At 41.4% G+C, this 20,037-nt stretch overlaps 1 protein-coding gene across 2 annotated transcripts in view; it reads right to left on the bottom strand.

The window, feature by feature from the left end:
- The window catches only part of LOC108426368 (mannosyl-oligosaccharide 1,2-alpha-mannosidase IA), a 323,337-nt gene that overhangs the window by 170,335 nt on the left and 132,965 nt on the right, over window positions 1–20,037 (bottom strand). The window lies entirely within an intron of this gene.

Genomic DNA, 20,037 nt, shown 5'->3' with positions numbered 1-20,037 from the left:
TAGTAATTTGTGGCCACGCTTTATTATCCCATGTCACTTTAGAGGTTTCTCTAAAAACTATTGCCCCGTTCGACCTCCCACTACTACAGGATCGACTCAAAATACATACTGTGAATGCACAGCTCTGTTTTAGCACAGCACAACAACATAACAAGTGCCTGCATCTTGTCCTGGGTCTATTATATTCGCAAATGAGAGAAAAAAAACAAACAATTTTTCTCATTGTCCAACATCCTCCCATCTTCAGCGGCTTCAACAATTTCAAAGCCCTTAAGGACCCATTTTACTTTAAGAAATTTCACAATTGGACAGGACTGAACAAGGCCATTCCAGGGTGAATTATGCCTAATAACATACTTCACAGAACAGATGCAACTGAAAAACAGAACAACACATTAACAGATACCCTCCTCTGAGAGGAAACTTTTCAGTGGGGACACTTGGACTGCCATTAGTGATCCATGTGCAGATCTAGAATATAGAACGAACAAGAACATTATAACAAAATAGTCACTAAAAGAGCAAGTGAGCAGGTTCAAGCTTGGAGCATTTCTGATTTCACTCAGCACACAGCGTTCCATATAACACCGTCCAGTTTATGAAGATAGTATGGTCTATATTGCAAGTCTCATAGGCAAAACGTAAAAAAAGTAAACACTACCAGAAAGATGGTGGCAGGACGCTGCCAACCAAGGGGTCACTGGTTGAGTCAGACTGCTGCTGCTACACTATAATCATAGGGAAAAATGTCAACATGTAAGCTATAAAGTTACTCCTTTTAACTTTGATTGTTGAGCTAAACTACACAGCTCAAATATTTTGACTGTGGAAATTCACTACACACACTACATTTCCCATAATTCCCCAGTATTTGACCTTTGAAAGCTTCCAGTTAGCATAATCACCTGCCATAAACTGTTGTCAATATAGAGCTGGCAGTATGGCATGAAAGCAAGTTGGCCTTTATTCAAAGTTTTTTTGAGGTATATTTAATTGCATTTTATTTATTGCCCTAACACCTGCATCTTATCTTGGGTCAATTATATTTTCTATTGGGAAACAAATTCTAATTGACTAGCAAATAGGTTGTGTTGTGCCCCCTCTTAATTTACAGTGTGGCCCAGTACATCCAGCAGTCTATACAGGCACCTACTACAGTTGGAATGACTGCTAAAACTTTATCACGATCCGAAATTTGAAACTTGAATATATCTGAAAAAATTCTCTACTCAACAAAACTCAATCTGAAGATGTTAAAGTGGAGAGATGGAGGTGCAGCCCAGTCCCATTTCTAATTTTACCCCTGCTCCTTGTTTTCCAGTGTTTCCTTGCCCCTTGGAACTGAGTTATAAGGGGTAGTAGTTGAAATGTTCCCTATGAAATGGGACCCTCAAATAAAAAGAGCATAACTTCATTAACAGCTACTAGCGCTGCTCTGTAAGTGACCCTGCCAGTCTGCAGCGATTGCAGAAGAGGGTAAAGTTCAGCTCCACACTGCTGGGCTTTAGTTACATTTAGGGAATCTTATGCTTTCAAAGAGAGGCAATTATTCATTATCACCCACCCCTAATTCCTCAGTGATATGAAGCTTCTTGTTTGAATTTTCCCATTCCACCCTAAATGGAACAGCAGTTATGGTCTGCATGTAACGTGGAGCGATGACAGAATTCCAGACGCTTGCAGATAGAAGATAAATAGGTTTAATGATAAACCAGTCAACCAAATCCAAAAAGGGGCAAAACACCAAGAGTAATCAGAGTTCAAGCAAGGGGCCGAAACCAATATCCAAAAACAGCAAAGGTACAAAAACGGAGGGCAAAAAGACATAATCAACTACAAAAGAACAGCGGGTCATAAACTCGGTCAATCCAATAAATATACAAGAGAGAGCGCTTAGTAATGTCAGAGAAACAGTACCTCACAAAGACTAAGTCTAAAGCCTGGGCTTTTGTACTCTCAGCTATTACCATTCACAGGTGAAGATAGTTAAAAGTGATTGTGAGCACTGATAGGAGCGCATGTTGACGTCCGAGGTCACCTGATCTCCCAGCGTATTCTGGGAGTTGGGAGTCTGAGTCCGAATTCGGACTCACATGCGTGACACTGCACTTCAGGTGTCAGAACTGGTGGACTATTTAAGGTGTAACGGGAAATTTAGATAGCTAGCTACTGGACATTAACAAACGACTAATGATTTTTCATGTTTGTTTTAAAGAAAAGGATCATAAAACATTGAAACGACATTAAACTAAGATGAATGATTATTGTAATTTTTTACCGGAAAATTCCCACATTTGTGTTTTTCTTTGGTCTCTTGCTCAGCCATCTTGCCATTTTTTCTCATACCACTCTGTTTGGAGTCTTGGAAAAAACTCAGTTTGGAGGCTAATGTAGCCAAACCCATAATCCTACCCCTTTATGCCAGCAAGGATCAAGACATCCTACCCCTAGACATGAACGCGCAAAACAGAGGGCTAAGGACTAAGTGGTAGGGGTGAAATGGGATTGGGCCTATATGTTGGCCCTGCTGTCAGGAGGTAGCTGTCATTCCCCTTCCCAATGCTGCAACAGCTTTTTGGGGTTGGGCGTCCAAGAGATCATGACATGATTGATCTCTCTCTCTCTCCTTCTCTCTCTCTCTCTCTCTCTCTCTCTCTCTCCCCTTCTCCCTCTCTCTTTGTTTGTGTCAGATGGTCTGTCCTCTCCTTCCATCACTCGGCATGATGCTAGCTAACTCAGGCCAAAATATGCCAGCCAAAGACCCTCTGCTCAAGCCAATACATTTTGGGTCAAGTTTAACCACCAAAAGCATCACAACACAGCTAAAAAGCAGTGTGGACGTGTTGAGAGCAAATTATGGAGGGGAACAATTCACCACCTCCTCCTGCTCTCTCTTAATGTACTCCTATCATCTAGCATGATCTGTTAGCTTCTCATAGTATCCAACAGTAAACACAGCTGTACACCATCAACAGAAGACAGCTCCTATTACTATTTCTCTCACAGAAATTAATAATAAAAAAAACAGTACAAACTGAAGGGCACAGTTGCCTTTGAAGCAGCTCCGCAGAGCTTAGAGATCAGCTGGCCTTCCGCAGGCCTCTCTGGCTCTAATTATAGTGGATGTGCCATTCTGCGCACAGCTAGACTCCCTATCAGAGTGAAACTTAATCAATAGCCAGAGACGGCTGGCCTGTCCTTAAAAGACTCAGCGTCACAAAGAGCGAGCCGAAAATGTGTGGACTTGCAGCATAATGGATATGCAGTCGAGAGAGAGTGAGAGCAATTGAGACAATTATCAGCCCCGGCGCACATTAAAAGCTCGCGGCTGGCGGACGAGAAACAAGAAATAGAAAGAGAAAGTGGCGGAGAGGTGCACGGGCAAGCTATGATTGCTAGCAGCTGCGCTCTAAAAGAGAGAGAAGACAGAAGAGGGACAGGAGGAAGAGGAAGAAGAAAGAGAAAAGAACACAACACTGAGAAGCTAAATTGGCTAAATTAGCGGATACTGCACTCAAGTGTGAGCGCTCGAGCGGCTCCAAGGCCGACCGTCCTGCAGCTGCGTCACCCTCATCGTCCCTCTCAGAAAAACTTGGGTTTTTTTTTCCACGAATGCTCTATCCGGCCCAAATTCGTAAGCATCCGTAATGAGGAGCTTTTGTTCCCTTTTCTTTTCCTCTGAAGCGAAAGGGCACTTCAGGAGCAGCGCTGGCTAAATTTACATGCCAGCATAAATATTCAGTTACTCGGCTGGAAACGAAACTAGCCTGCAGGAAAGATTTAGAAGCTCCACAAGCTGTTCTGGAAAATGTAATCTGCCGAAAAGCTAGCAAACATCATTATCTTCTAGCAGCGAATTAGCCGCACGCGTTCGGTCAGTCCTGTGGGAATGGAATGGTGTTGTTTTATAGAAAGAATGCACAGAAGAAATCTGAGGCAAAGTAAACAGCAGAAGCATTTCTGAGTAAATTTGCTCGGTTGCAAAATGTAATAAACATCAAAAAATCTACATTTTGCAGCTAGCATTAACATCAGCTTGCTAGCACTTTGGTAAATGGGAGTCAGGCTACCACAGTGGCTGGATTTAGCAGGTTTCTTATCTTGAAGGACAAACCGATCCAGCTCACATTTACAGCAAAAATAAGGAAAATCCATGACAAAAAAGTAAAGTAAAATAGAGCAAGGCCAGTCAAACAGCAGTGAGCCTACAGAGGAGCGGTAAACACTTCAGAAACACACCAAGCAAACCATGTTAAGCACTTATTTTCTGCCAGCAAAAAGAGACCCTTAAATCCCCCCCATGCTGATACAATTCTGTGCTCTGAACACACAACCGGCTGGGGGGGAATCGCAGCCCTGATCCTGATGACCTCGAGCTTTCTGACCACAAGCACAGAAGCTGGCGCAGAAAATGATTTACCACCCTGCCAGGACTACCGCAGGCTCTATAGGGCCTCAGCTGCCCATAAGTGGGGTCATTTACGCGGCAGAAGAACAAGGTCTAGGACAGATGTGGGCACTTATTCTGCTGACAGCATGGTACGTCCAAGGCTCTGTAGCTCAGGGACTCGATTCAGCCCACCTGGCTCAGAAGGTGCATTTTAGACTTAGCTTCACTTAGCTTAAAAGCCTTAAAGGGCCCATATCATGGAGAATTTCCTGTTTTTTCCTCAAATTAAAGTTTGATGTCGTATGTAAACACTGTTAAAGGTTCAAAACTCCATGGACTGTTAAAGGTTCAAAACATGCCGTTTGTCCCCAGTTCATGGAGTCAATGTATGGAAACCAGGTCTGTTTTGAATTTTCTGTTTCTGTGATGTCACAAAAATCTAGACAAATTGTATTTTACCTACAGCAGTTTGGCTCCACCCATTCACGCTGAAGTTATCAGCAGTGTCATGGCTCAGACAGCTTTTTAAATGAGACCCAACACAAGGGAAGCCAATCAGAACAGAGCTCATTTACATATAATCAGTGTTAAAGGCACAGTAGCAAAAATAAGGGTAAAGACAATTTTGAAACTAGCCCTGTAAAATATTTATGAAAGTTAAAGTGTTTATTATCAGTAATGTAGGAGAAAAATGTGTCATTTCTAAATAATTGTTTCAGTACGTTAAAGGGCAACTCCACCAGTTTTTCCAAATTTCAGCATAATTAGTGAAGATGTAAACAGAGTCATTCAGGGTGGTTTGGTGTAAGATGCTGTTCTAGAGAAACTTAGTCAGAATTGTACACAATGGTGGTGATAGGAACCAGAAAGCTCTAAAAGCTCCCTCACAGAAAGTTACATGAGATGGTTATGAATTCACTACCTGATGACTGAGACGTTGATTTATTTACATTTATGGCATTTGGCTGACGCTCTTATCCAGAGTGACTTACAATTTGATCATTTTACACAAGTAGGTGAAGGTAGTGTTAGGAATCTTGCCCAAGGACACTTATTGGTATAGTATAGGGTGCTAACCCAGGTGGGGGATTGAACACTAGTCTACAGCGTAGAAGGCAGAGGTCTTAACAACTACACTACACCAACCTTTATGATACTGTTGGCTTTTTAAACTCCATTCGTGGTGGAGGGATGGACTTGTGAGGCAAAATAGTCCAAAAATAACTTATTTTTTCAGATTATGACTATTTTACCATCATCAACAATCCATATAAGACGTGTACGTTCACTGGTGGTTTTGGATACCAAATAAAATGTCTATATTTGTGTTGTAGTCATGGAGACACCTGGTTCCTATCACCACCACTGTAAATAAATCTGTAAGTATGTAAGTTTCTCTACAATCAAACCACTCTAAAAGACTCTATACATCTTCTCCACTGATTTCTATGTCCAGAGAGGTCATAAGGTAGTAATAATCGACTGGTTTGCTATTTTGACACAAGTTAATTATCATGTTATATCAAGAAAAAAAAGAGAAAAAAGTTATCTTGAAATAGTGAGTTAGTTATCTTGTCATCTCGAGATAACAAAAGTTGTTCAACTCAGGCCAAAGATACTAGCCAAAGACATAATGAGTTAATGATTTTGTGATTGCAAGATGAAGTTCTTGTCTTGAAATAACAAGCTAGTTATCTTGTTATCTCAAGAAAACAAAGGTGTGATCTTGAAATAACTAGTTAGTTATCTTGTTATGTAAACGTAAGTTATCATCTCAACAACTCTGCTATCTTGACATAAGATATTTTATGCATTATCAAAGTTGCTATCTTGAGACAGCAAGTTAATTAACTCATTATCTCAAGAAAATAATCCAGAATCATAGTAACAGCATGGTCTGTCTGGACTTCCATAGATTGATGCAGAAATGTTGGAGGAAACTTTGGTGGGATTACACTTTCGTGTTAAGCACTTTAGAACATCCTCGTGTGGGATGTCCCACACTTTACTGTGGATCAGAGGGGGAGACTAATGAAATGCTCAGGGACTGAGTGGAGGAACACTAAGCCACATGAAGCAAGACAAACCGACCCACATTCAGATGTGGGAATTCTAACAAATCCCAAACCCACAGATCCTGATTAGCTTAAGATGCTCCACTGTCGCTCAGCTGGGGAACCGATTTTGGGTAAATCGAAATCAGAAAAGGAACAAAAAGTGTCAGGGGTGCAATTCTGAGCTCTATGAGACACAAGGGCCTCCATTATCCACCGTAAGCCACTCTGCTTGTTAGCAGAGAAGAGGAAGAGTGCAACAATAAGTCAGCAAAGTTGATTAGTCATAAGCCTTGTTGGGACCGGATTAGTTTTACATAAGGAGGTGGGGCAGCATCAATTTGACTGGTGTTTCTCAGTTATTTTAATCCTGTCTGAATGAGCCACGTAAGTCATTTTTAGAGACTTTGAGCTTCCACATGAATAAACGTTCTGCCACCTTTGACATACTTCAAAATGATGGTTCTTCAGGGGCTCTTTTTTTTAAAGAAAATGGTACTATTTAGAAGCATGAACACTTAAAGAATCCTTTGCATGATTAAAGGGTTTTTTTTTTTTTACATATGAAAGGGTTTTTCAGATTGATGGAGAATGTGTTGTAGATGGTTCTATATAGAACCTTTGTTCTGTGTAGCACCAAAAATGTTCTTTCAATTGTTCAAAATGTTCATATGATCCACACAGTCATTCTGACAGACTGTAATACACTACAGGAAGCGTAGGGGGCGATATGACTTCTACTGTTTCATTTAAAAAGCCTCTATAATGATCCACAATCAAATCACAGTCATCAGAATAATCAGTTACAGAAATAGTCATTAGTCACAGCAGCTCCTAAATCTACAATCTCAGTAAGACTCTGAGCGAGTTCACGGCAGACACTGCTCTGCAGGGACGGCTGTACTGTGGGAAACCTCTGTCTTTAATCAGCACAACAAATACCATAAAAACACACCCACTGTCTGGAACTTTACCGCCACACAAAGGCAGGAGCATCTCTCGGCCTGCTGGTGGTCCTCCTCTCCCTTTTTTTCTCTCTATCATCCAGCTGATATCTCAGCCATGCGAAGAACAAAAAGAAGCATCCTTTAAAATTCATCCTTTAAAATTCAGAAAATGTTGAGTGTTTAACTGCTGAGGGTTACAAAAGATTAGAAACAAAATGAAGACCATGACCTCAGACCGTTAAAGCTATTATTCAGCAGAACCTCAACACAAATTTATCCCAAATACATGCAAGACAGGAACTATGGATATGGGTAATGTTGGATAATGTTGTTACAAGTTATGGTGCGTAATTAGCACTGTACTAATTGCACATGGAAATCATCTTGCCTCAAAAACAGGTAGAGCCGTTCAATAGATTTGCTTATATGCTGAAAATAAATATGCAGTAAAATGCTGAAAACATACTACTTCCTAGTTTCCCACAGGCATCTAGTGCTGAATTCCACTGGACCCCTGCTTAAACGGAGGAAAACCTTATTTCTTTAATGTTTAAAGTACATGGACATTGTTTGGAACTTACTCACTCGTACATGTTTAGCAGCCTGAAGGGCACTCAAGTTGCTTTTGTGTGCTTCATTAAAAGCAAAGAAGGAACCTAAACCAGCTTTTCTTAAATCATAATAGCATATATCCTCTTCTGCTCCTACGCACAAGTGAATCTGCCCCCTTCTGCTTCTGTTAATGAGCTGTGAGTTAAAAAAAAAAAAAAAACAAACAAACAAAAATTTATATAACATTACAGCATGCATTTGTTTCATAAACACTACTGGAGCACTGAGAGGAATGCACATCCAGCACATACGCAATAAAGACCAGAGCAGCTTGCTTTTCATGCATGATGGAGCAAAGCCTTCTGCCTCCATCTCACACATACATATACATGCTGCATGTTTCAGATTACCTCAAGTAAATGATTGCAGCACATGGCAAAACACAATTCTGGCAAAACACAAAAAAAAACAAGGCATCCTGAGAGAATGTTAGCATACAGAGACACCACACAGAGTGACAATCGGATACAGCAAGTATGTGCATGTATGAGGGTACATGTGGACTTTATGATTCATAGAAAGACTGTCCAAAGGTATCTGGACAGCCCTTCATATGAGTGAATTCGGCTGCTTTAAGGTCACTCGTTGCTGATACTTTGGCTTTAATCTCATAATAAGGCACTGAATAGTAGAATGGGGAACTCTGGAGCAGCTGAACATGAGCCTAAGGTAACCAAGCCCAGTGCCAAGCGTGTGCTAGAGGGATGTAAAGCCCCCCAGCATTGGGACAGCAGTGGAACTGACGGTCTAACGTCAGTACCTGACCTCACTAATGCTTAAATCTTCCAGCTGCACAGCGCACACTTTCATAGGATTATTTAATATTTTCATTTTCAAATATCATATTAGCTCACATATTAAAATACTGTATAAGAGTTAGTAAAGCTTACATTTCACTTTAATAACTAAATGGAAACAATTTCACTTTTGTTAGTATTATTACATCAATCCATGTGTAACTGAATTTTATTTCATGATTATCTTAACAAAAAAGCCAATCTGGCAACCTTAAACAGGTTGCTAGCTCTGATCAGTAGGAGAGGACACAATATATTTTTTCAAACTATTACCATAAAAATGTAACTTTGTTTAACTTGCCAAATCAGTGAAGCCACTGTTGGCGATTGTTTTATTTTCTAGTTGTCTTGTTTCTTTGTTTTAGTTGTTATTCCTTGTTAAGCAGTGTTAATGCTGAAGGATTCATATAAGACGTCGACTATGTTCTGGTCTCATGGCTTGAACAATAACAACAAATACCTCCCTCGTTAGGATTCAGCGCTCTCACCTCAAGGTCCGACACCCGGTCAGGGAAGGTGTTGTTTTTAGGGCCGTCATGGCCTGCAGGTTAGGGAACCAGCCTTGCGACTGGAAGAATGGCAATCCCTTGAGCCAACAGTACGAGACCGAGGTGCCCTTGAGCAAGACGCCTAACATCCAACTGCTCCCTGGGCGCTGTGGATAGGGCTGCCCTCCGCTCCGGGCAAGTGTGCTCACTGCCCCCTAGTGTGTATCCTCACTTGTGTGTATGTGGTGTTTCACTGCACAGATGGGTTAAATGAGGAGGTGAAATTTCCCCGTTGTGGAACTAATAAGGGTCAGTTAATCTTAAAATGGCCTTATGACACCCCCTAAGGAGGATCTGGCCTTCAGAGAGTTTACAAAACCAAGGTATTTACAAAACAATCTGAGTCTCTGAGAAATGGAGCACAGGGCAAAAATTCTATAATGTGTTGAAGGCACTTCTTTCTTATTTCATATGGATGCAATTCAAATCAGCTGCAATAGTTCAAATTAATGCAGATGAATCAACTTCAGATTGATGTATTAGTTTAGAAGAAAAAGTTGAAAGTAATCAAAGTAGACGTTTTCGATGTGTGTGTGTGTGTGTGTGTGTGTGTGTGTGTGTGTGTGTGTGTGTGTGTGTGTGTTTGTGTAAAGGAGCATCTTTCAATCTGCTGAGGGAGCAGAGGATCATGGGTAATAAATCATTTCTCCTCTCACGGCCGCCTTAACAAACTGCTTGATCATCACTTAAAGAACAGAGAACAGCGAATATCAGCTTACACACCACACAACTATGCGCACACACACACATACAGCAGACATGCCACGATATAACACCGCTCAAAGGTCAGAGACCACCATTTATTTATTTATTTCACAATTAATCATGGTTTAATTCATATCTTGTTTTTTCATTAAACATAATATTATACTGGTCAGTGTTCTTTTAGTCACTCTTTCCCTTTATTCCAGCTTCCATTCTTTTCAGGAGACTCACTTCCAGTTCCTCAAAGAATCTGCAGACACTCCTCCAAAGTTCAGTCTTAGAAGCTGGTTGATCATTTCCTTAGGAGATCAAACACATTCATTGGTGTTGAGGTCTGGACTCTGGGGTGGTCAGTCCATTGTTCAGCTTCTTTGTTTGATGTGTCCATCTCCTTTTCTCAGTGAGGTTCTTCTTGAACGGCTACACATCCTTTCAGACCCATAGCGCTGAGTCGTCTTCTCACAGTGGACAGATGGACAGAAACACCTGTGGATGTTTTCAGATCTGAAGCAGCTTGACTTTCTCCTCTCTCTCAAAGACGGAAGCTTTAAGTACTGTTTATCTGATGGGGGCAGTTTGGGTGTCTACCAAGTCTTCCAGGTGGTTGTTAGGAGCCCCATCTTCTCTCTAGTTTTAATCAGTTTTTTGAACGCTAGTTTTTGAAACTCCTGTTGTTTAGTAGGTGCAAAAAAGTAATCAATACTGAAAAATACATATATAAGATACAAGTTAAATACTGATAGATTTGATATTAGACTCAGTGGTGGGGGCTTTTGTGTCATTTTCTGTTAAATATATTTTAACTATATATTAAATATATTTAATTGCCTGCTTTTTTCAGACACTAAAAAATGAATAACAACAAACAGGCCTGCATACACTCAGATGCCAACAGCACTTTGTGTTACTCAGCAGCTCCCAAAATCCTGAAGGCCAGAGAGAGCCCAGCAGAAGCCTGTGGTCAGCCACTGTAAAACAACAGTGTCTCTGCAGCTCACAGGAGGAGCTGCGTGTGTGTGTCTAAGTGTGTGGTCAAGACAAACATATTACTAGAAATGTTTTTTTGGTCGGTTCACTGAAACTCTAATTGTACAGCTGGTCATATCTCCAGCTGAAAATGGATCTTTGGGGGCTACCAAACCAGACTGACCGTTAGCTTCAAAGTTAAGTATAGAAATAAAAAAATAGGAATGAAAGTGCTACAGAACTGTTTCATCAAATGTTCACACACAGTACTACACCAAAACTATGGTCACTTCTTCGGTCAGAAACGCCAATGACCAACTCTATGGTGAGATAGAACAACACTGGCCAGTTCTACAGTCACAACAACATGATTGGTAGATTCTATAGTCAAAATAAAGCCACCAGTCAATGCTATGGTCATAACAACACAATTGTACAGTGATAACACCACTATTGGCCAATTCTATGGTCAGAATGACACGATTGGTCAATTCTACAGTCATAACAATACCACTGGCCAATTCTATGGTCATAACAATAGTTGTCAATTCTATAGTCATAAGACTACAGATCAATTTTGTTGTCATAACAAAACCTCTGGTCAGTTCTGTATTCATAACACCACTGGCTAATTCTATGGTCAAAACAACACTATTGGTCAACTCTATAATCATAACACCACCATTGACCAGTTCTATGGTCATAACACCCCTGGTCAATTCTACCACCAGCACCACGATTCTGTGGTCAAGACAGAATGCCACTGGTCACTTTTGAAATCATGCCATTTTCTGGCTCTATGGCAAATGTCATGACCATGACCAACAGAATTATGTCAGGGCTGTTAAATTGGCTGGTTGACTGGTGCTGTTAGGCTTTTCAACAGTATTATCACATGACTTCAAATATGACCAATGGTATTCTATCATGTCCATAGCTTTGATCAACTCTATGGAAAAACATAATACCATTGGTCAGTTCTATGGTCATGATACAACGCCACTGACACAAAGTTACTGGTAAGATGGAGGCTCAGTGTAAAGAATCAGTTCTGAGGTGTAACTGCAGACTCAGCAGATGGAATGTCTGGACTCAGCTTCACTCTGTCTGTCCACTGTAAGAATCTGTGTACACATTTCCAGCGTCCAGTCACTGCGGTGAGATAACTGTGTTAGTAGCAGCAGAAGCAGTTTGCTTCTAAAGTAAAGTGATGTTTGGTGAGATAAAGATTCTTCATAACTGCACTGTTCCTAATCCTGCTGCACCTCTGAGGTTCTGCTCTTATAAATAAATACAGCAGAGACAGAGAGAGGCAGAGAGAGACAGAGAGAGAGAGAGAGACAGAGACAGAGAGAAAGAGAGAGGCAGACAGAGATAGGGACAGAGAGAGAGACAGAGAGAGAGACAAAGAAAGAGAGAGGCAGAGAGATAGAGACAGAGACACAGAGAGAAAGAGAGAGGCAGAGAGAGAGACAGAGAGAGAGAGGCAGAGAGAGATAGAGACAGAGAGTGAGATAGAGACAGAGAGAGAGACAGACAGAGAGAGAGAGAGAGAGAGAAAGAGAGGGAGACAGACAGAGACACAGAGAAAGAGAGGCAGAGAGAGACAAGGAGAGAGAGAGATGCAGAAAGAGAGAGACAGAGAGAGAAAGAAACACAGGAGTAAAAAAAGAAGAGAGACTAAGAGAAGGAATAGAGAGGAAAAATACACACACACACACACACACACACACACACACACACATAGTCATGCCCACATGCCCCCTTGTCCTTCATTTGTCCGGTCATTAAGATCTTTCCACCACTCTTTCGCCCACAGGCCTCCTGAGCGTCCAGCTGAACTGCACATGAAAAATTCACAATACTGAGAGAAAACAGCCGCCCAGAGGCCATTATAACGGAAACGGCTCAGTCAGGGGCACCAGCAGACCTCATATTACACATTTTCTTTACGGAGACTCTGGGGCTAATGAAGGGGGTGTGGCCCGAGGCTCTAAACTCCATTTATACTCACACTTTCCACTTAATAAGTCACAAGCAATTAGGAGCCATGATGGTATCTCTGAAAAACAATTAGAGCAGAGGGAGGGGTTTCCCTTTGATGTGGAATGCCAGGCGAAGCCGTATCAGAAATCAGTGAGCGGGTGCTATTTTTTGCTGTGCTGAAGGCACCATGTCAGACTGATGGGCACCCATCTGAGATTCTCCAACAAACACCAACAATGCCATTTGGCTTTAACCCTCAGAGCATAAAGTCATTATTCCTACAGCACAAAATCACATTATTCCTACAGCACAAAGTCAGAGACCATCCTCAATTCATTTAATATACTGGCAAAAGTTAATCATTTTCAAGAGATATTTCCAAGAAGATTAGACATAAGATAATTCACTTGCATAAAGAAGGAGAATGCCAAAGAAAATCAAATCTGTAGCTCCTAAAACTAGTTTAGAACAAGAACAAAAGCTACAGAGAAAATGGGCCTCCTAACAACCACCTGGAACACCTGGTAGACACCAAAACAGCCCCCATCAGATAAACAGCACTTAAAGCTTTAACCTTTGAGAGAGAGGAGAAAATCAAGCTGCTCCAGATCTGAAAACATCCACAGGTGTTTCTGTCCATCCTTCCACTGTGAGAAGACCACTCAGTGGGTCTGAAAGGACATGTAGCCATTCAAGAAGAACCTCACTGAGAAAAGGAGACGGGCACATCAAACAAAGAAGCTGAACAAGAGACACCACCCCAGAGTCCAGACCTCAACACCACTAAACGTTTTTGATCTCTTCAGAAAAAGATCAACCAGCTTCTAAGACTGAACTTTGGAGGAGTGTCTGCAGATTCTTTGAGGAACTGAACGTGAGTCTCCTATAAAGAATGGAAGCTGGACTAAAGGTGAAGTGTGGACACACTAAATACTGAAACATGTGATGTTATATTTAGTCCATAATCAGTTACATGATTAGCTGAAGTCAAGGCCATGCATTAGGATCTCACCTTACTAAGCCATGGCCATGACTAAATTACCTTGCTTCCATGCCTTACTAAGTGGTGGCCACATATTATTTTTATTCATACAAATAAAAATTCTCCAGCAGGACTCTATACTATCTTAAAATATTGTCTGCCTTTCTCTAAATGTATGTAATTTAATGTGAATTTCAATATATTTCAAGCTCCATGGATGTGTGGTCTTCCGCTGGGCCTTATATAGCAAGGTGCTAAGTGACGTCCATATGATGTGTCCAGCATGTGACCTTAGACCTTAAAAGTTTAGAATCTGCACTCAGCATTATTTCTCTGCTTGTTTCAGTGAGCTGTGAGAGAAATAATTTCTTTGAAAGTACACTGCGTTTTTGAAGTACCTTGTAAGGATTAAAATATCCATAATTAGATCCAACAAGCCAAACGGAGCATGAATGTTTCTACAAACTTCCCAAACCACTGCTTGGGTTTGTTGGCGTTTGTCAGGCTGCTTTGCCCAGGGCTGTATAACTGATCCACACGCAGAGTGTCTGGTGGCACACTGACCATCCTCTCTCTTCGATTAGCCTCTTCCCACCATGGCCAACTGGCTGGGATGCCCCGGGCAAACGGGCAAATCTCCAAAGACAAACAAACAGCAGAAAGCACACAGTACCAGCCAAGGCCAGCAGGAAGGGTCAGTACCCAACCCTCAGTGGCACAGAGCAGCAGGGTGGGACGCCAACGGCTCTGTAAGTGAATCTATATGCATGATTAATATCTACATGAATGTCTGCGACAACTGCACTAACTTCCCTGTAGAGATTTTTATCTTTTAGCCTTTATAATAATGATACCTGCTAGAAAAAAACAGCATATGTTGTTTTTTGGATGCTGGTACGCTAGCCAACCAGCAGGACCATGTTGGGTGACCAATTAACCCAGCACCAGATTAATTCATGCTAGTCTAGGCCTAGCTTAAGTCTTTTTTCCACATGGGATCCTCTACTAGAATCCTCTTCCACTCCTCCATGATGACATCACAGAGCTGGTGGATGTTAGACACCTTGTGCTCATCCTCCTTCTGCTTGAGGATGCCCCACAGGCAGGATGCCCTAAATGAGTTTAGGTCTGGAGACATACTGAATATATAGGAAAATTAAGTTTAATATATAGGAAAATCCATATATACTAATATATGTCATATATCTGAAATATATACATTGCCATATATCAGATTTCTACAGACACAGTAGTTGGTTAAAACTGCTACACTGACCATAAATCTCACTGTTTTGAGAGAGCAAATACATCATGAACATTGACGAGTCAGCATACAGAGAGGAGGTGCAGCGGCTAACGGACTGGCACGGAGCCAACAACCTGTCTCTGAATGTAGACAAAGCTAAGGAGATGGTTGTTGACTTCCGAAGAGTGAGAGGTGACCACCCCCCACTGAACATCACTGGCTCTGCTGTGGAAATCGTCAGGAGCACCAAGTTCCTCTGTGTCCACATCACAGGTAACCTCACCTGGTCTCTCAACACCAACTCCACAGCCAAGGGAGCCCAGCATCGTCTCAACTTCCTGCAGAGACTGAAGAGGGCTCATCTCCCCCCTCACATCTACACCATGTTCTACAGAAAGCCACTAGCACTGTGGACGACCCCATCCATCCCTCACACTCACTTTTTTCACTGCTGCTGTCTGGCAGAAGGTACCGGAGCATCTGTGCCACCACTGCCAGACTCTGCAACAGCTTTATTCCTCAAGCAATCAGGTTTTTAAACTCACAAGGACTGAGCTAACCCCCCCACTCTCACACACATACTCCACACACAACTCTTTTGATGCTCTGCTTGCAACTCTTTGATACTCTACTCTGGAACATTGCTGCTACACTGTGTTTTCACAGTGTTTTACACTGGGTTTTACTACCTCAGTTACTGCTGTGATTATGTTTGTCATCTGACTGCGTGACTCACAGATCACAGCGTGTTAAATATCTCTGCACCTTATTCCACAACCTCATGTCCAGAATGAGTGCTGGGTCAGTGCTGCACTGTCCTGTCTGTTTACTGTGTCTAATGTCTGTTTAATTTATCATATTTAGTGTTTCTAGTTTAATTTTTTGTTTGCACGTCTGCACGTTCGCCCTTTGTACTTTTTGCTCCTTGTTGCACCGTGATGTTCCTGGAGGAACGTAATTTCACTCCACTCTGTACTTGTACATAGACGGAATGACAATAAAAGCCTCTTGACTTGACTTGACTTGACTTGAACATTAATTTCACTCAAATTGCTAAAGTTAGCTGGCTAGCTTGTTGCTAATACTTGCTTTCATGGAGGCGACCTTGTTTCTTGTCACTTTTTGGCTCGCATGGAGGTCAAAAATGATAAAGGTTTGAAGGTTTGAACTTAGATATTCCCCCTCCGAGCCGACACCGAATTCAGCATATGTTTGCCAATTAGCATTGGGACGATTTAGCTAAGCAGTTAGCACAATGCTAGTTAGCAAACATACAGCGCTGAGTTTGTCTTAGCTCAGAGGAGGGATGTCTAAGCTCAAAATTTTAACATTTCTGACCTGTATGACACACTGTTATCTATAAACATGGCCAAAATTCTAACAAGACGACTGATGCTACTGTTCTTAGCTTTGCAAAGCATTCCTGTCCTTTGTAAATCCCTCAACTGTGCACTTTTTCTTTACTGGAGTTAAATCCCTGCAAGAGCTCTTATCTTTCAGCTCTAAGAACAATGGCCACATTCCACACTGCTCACAAGATTCTCTCAGCAAAAAAAGGAGAAGCTTCAGATTGTTCACATTTACATTTATTCATTCAGCAGACGCTTTTATCCAAGAGAGGCACCATCCGAGCGTTACAGCGATGACAGGAGCCAGCTTAGACGCAAGAAGGTAAGAAAGAGGAACCTTCAGTGCAAAGCAGAAAGCTAGGCAGTACAAAGAGAACAGACAGACAGTTCAACAGAGTACAATTCAAAGTAGAAATCAACAGTATACAATGACAAATACAGACAATATTGTCTAAAGTAAGTCTTATTCATGTGTAGTACGGTGTGAAAGTACATGAGTGTAACGACTTATCAACCGCTCTCAGGTGAATTTGGTGTTCCTGAAGGTTCCCCCACAGAAATCTGACATATGGCGATACATGGATTTCAAATACATGACATATATTAGCATATATGGGTTTCCAAAATGGGCCACATATTAAATCATCCATCCATCCATCAATTTTCTAAGCCGCTTCTCCCTCAGGGTCATGGGGGGGTGCTGGAGCCTATCCCAGCGGTCATCGGGCGGAAGGCAGGTCGCCAGTCACATATTAATTCAAATGGGCCATTTTCATTTGGGACGTTTCAGCCTTTATCAGCTTATTCAAACCTATGTGTTACAAGTATATGTAACAATGTATGATAGTAAATATTCACATATGCTACTCATATATTATAACTTCATGTTAATTAACAAAGTTTTTCTTATATCACTGTTGTTGGAAGAAAACCTTACATCTTCAAAATGATAACTTTACAGGAGAAGGAAAAAACTTACTTCACTTTTGATGCAAGTCAATGGAACCAGAATTGTTACCAAGTAATTTTGGGCTAGTTCTTTTGGTTCATTAATCTTGAAATTTATACACAATATAAAAGTCAACAGGCGCTTTCAGATTATGTCGAAAACTGAAAAACAACAAAAATGGGCATACAAGGTTTTCTTCCGACAACAGCGATATGTTTCCAGTGCATTTCGTTTTTGTTGATTGTTTTCAGACAGGGTGACTCAAAAAAGGTTAAGCACCTTATTTTTACAACCAAGAGGAGCCTAGGAACCAATCACAATCCAACTGAAAGAGGGGGGTCACAGAGTTTGTGACTGTCAGTGGAAGATGGCTCCCTTCAGTCTGCGAGGAGATGAGACCCCTGAGCAGAAAGCGTTCCGCGTCCTCCACTTCAATAAGAATGAATCCGTCATAACTGTGCGACGTGATTTTCATCAGCAGTGAAGCTTTGACAAGTGAAATAAATCATTTTTGTATCTTTTTGAATCACACTGTATTATGAATGTGTTCACCCACCTATAAGACATATGTTTATGATATCATTTGCAAATATGTCCAATGCTTGATACTTAGATACGTTGCAAGAGGTTCTGGATGATGAATGGAATAGTTTCATAAGGGCCTTACAGGACAATCTGACTACTCTGAAACTAACTTTGCAACACCCCCAGGCTTCTTCCTTCTTAGGCCTTTACCAAATAAAGAGTGATTGGTCCTGTAATTGATCCCCTTAAATGGACTGGACCCAGACTTTTCTTACACATTTCAATAATATCAAAATGTCAGTTGGTCAGTATTAATTTGTGCACTTCAATGCACAAACACTGTTTGTTAAATTTAACAAACTGGAAAACAAGGTTCAGCTCATGCATGAGGTCAAGAAACTCACTTTACGCGTCCACATTTAACCAAGTTTCTGTCTTCACCAAATTAAACAGAATTTTCTTTACAGAGCGTTTCTGGATATTTTGTAGTTGAATCACCTGGATAACTCAGACTGGACGCTTGCACTGTGCAGTGAAGGCCTCGGTTTGGGCTTTCTGTCTCTGCTGGACGCCTTTGGCCTGTCTGAGGTTCAGCTTGGCTAATGGAGATTTGTCACGTAGCTCGGCGGAGCCCCCAAAACAGCTAGCTTCTGGGAGTAAAAGCCTGTCAGATAGAGAGATGGGGCAGATGAGAGCGGTGACGGATGCGGAGAGATGCCGGAGTGAGCGTGGAGGAGGGGAGAAAGTAATTTGTAAGCGAGAAATTGCCAATTTGAGCCTGGCGCCCTGGGATAGCTTTTCTCGTCTTTTTCCTGCACTTTCCTGACTGTAATAATGAGCGCGACAGCCGTTAGAGCATCAGAGCAGATAGTTAAAAAAACATCTTCAAAAGGTAGAAGAGAATGAGGAAAGAATGGACCACGGTTTATTTGTGAGAGACGGTCTGTGCTTAATTTGAGCTGGACGATGAAGAGTTGGTGGTGCAGTGCATTTTAGCTGAGACAAAAAACAGAAGTCTGCAATACAGTGGGAGGGGCAACATCACTTTTACTGCCCTGTTGCAGCTCCACAGCAGAATTAGATTTGTAGGTAAAAATAAAATAATCCTCCTTTACAGTAAAATAAAGTTCTGCTGATCATTCAACAGAGTTTTAGTAAAAAAAATGGTCTTAAACACTAGAGTTGATTGCTTATTCACCCTTTAAGCCTGAAGATCGGGGCACAGACTGCTGGTCACCATAGCGACACAGACAACAGTCTCTCCAAGCTAGTTGCTAAGGAAAAGGCGAAGAGAAAGATTTAAGATGAACATCGATAATTTAGTGGCAGGTGGACTTATTTGCATTTATAATCACTCCAGCTGGTTTCCTGATATGTTTAATCTGCAACGAGAAACTGACAAACACTATGAAGTTATGAGGCTGAAGTTTCTTGTTTGAATTGTCCCGTTCCACCTTAAATGGTGCAGCAGTTACATTCTGGCGCCTCAGGCACCATTTAAGGTGGAACAGGACAATTCAAACTAGAAGCTGATGAATGAGAAGTGACTTCAGCTTCATGAAAAGTCAAACGTTGAGAAACGTTTTACAATAATTTCTTCTACTATTAAGGAAATGTTTCTTGCCAGAGATGTGAGAAAAGCGGTTATAGCTGAGCTGAAGCTTAAAGCAGAGCAAAGTAAGTCTGTGTTTTCATTTATATTATATCTTTTAGCCTATACTAGTATATTAGTACAGACTGAGACATATTCACAGCCAAGATAGATATAAAATGTTGTGGCTCTCAAGGTGGTTTGATTTTTGTTGAAAGGACAGAATGGCTCTTCTTAACATTTAGGTTGCAACCCCCATGACAAAGGACGGAGCAAAAGACTTCAAACTAAGGACAAAGAGCACTATCATTCCTGCAGTTGTGAGTGCCTTTATAGTTGGTATTAGCTTACATTCGCTGTGTGTCAAAACTAAGTTTCTGCTGCACACAA

Source organism: Pygocentrus nattereri, chromosome 24 (assembly GCF_015220715.1).
Source record: "Pygocentrus nattereri isolate fPygNat1 chromosome 24, fPygNat1.pri, whole genome shotgun sequence".
NCBI lineage: Eukaryota > Metazoa > Chordata > Actinopteri > Characiformes > Serrasalmidae > Pygocentrus > Pygocentrus nattereri.
The sequence above is the reverse complement of the archived record's forward strand: the minus strand, read 5'-3'. Positions and strand labels throughout refer to the sequence as shown.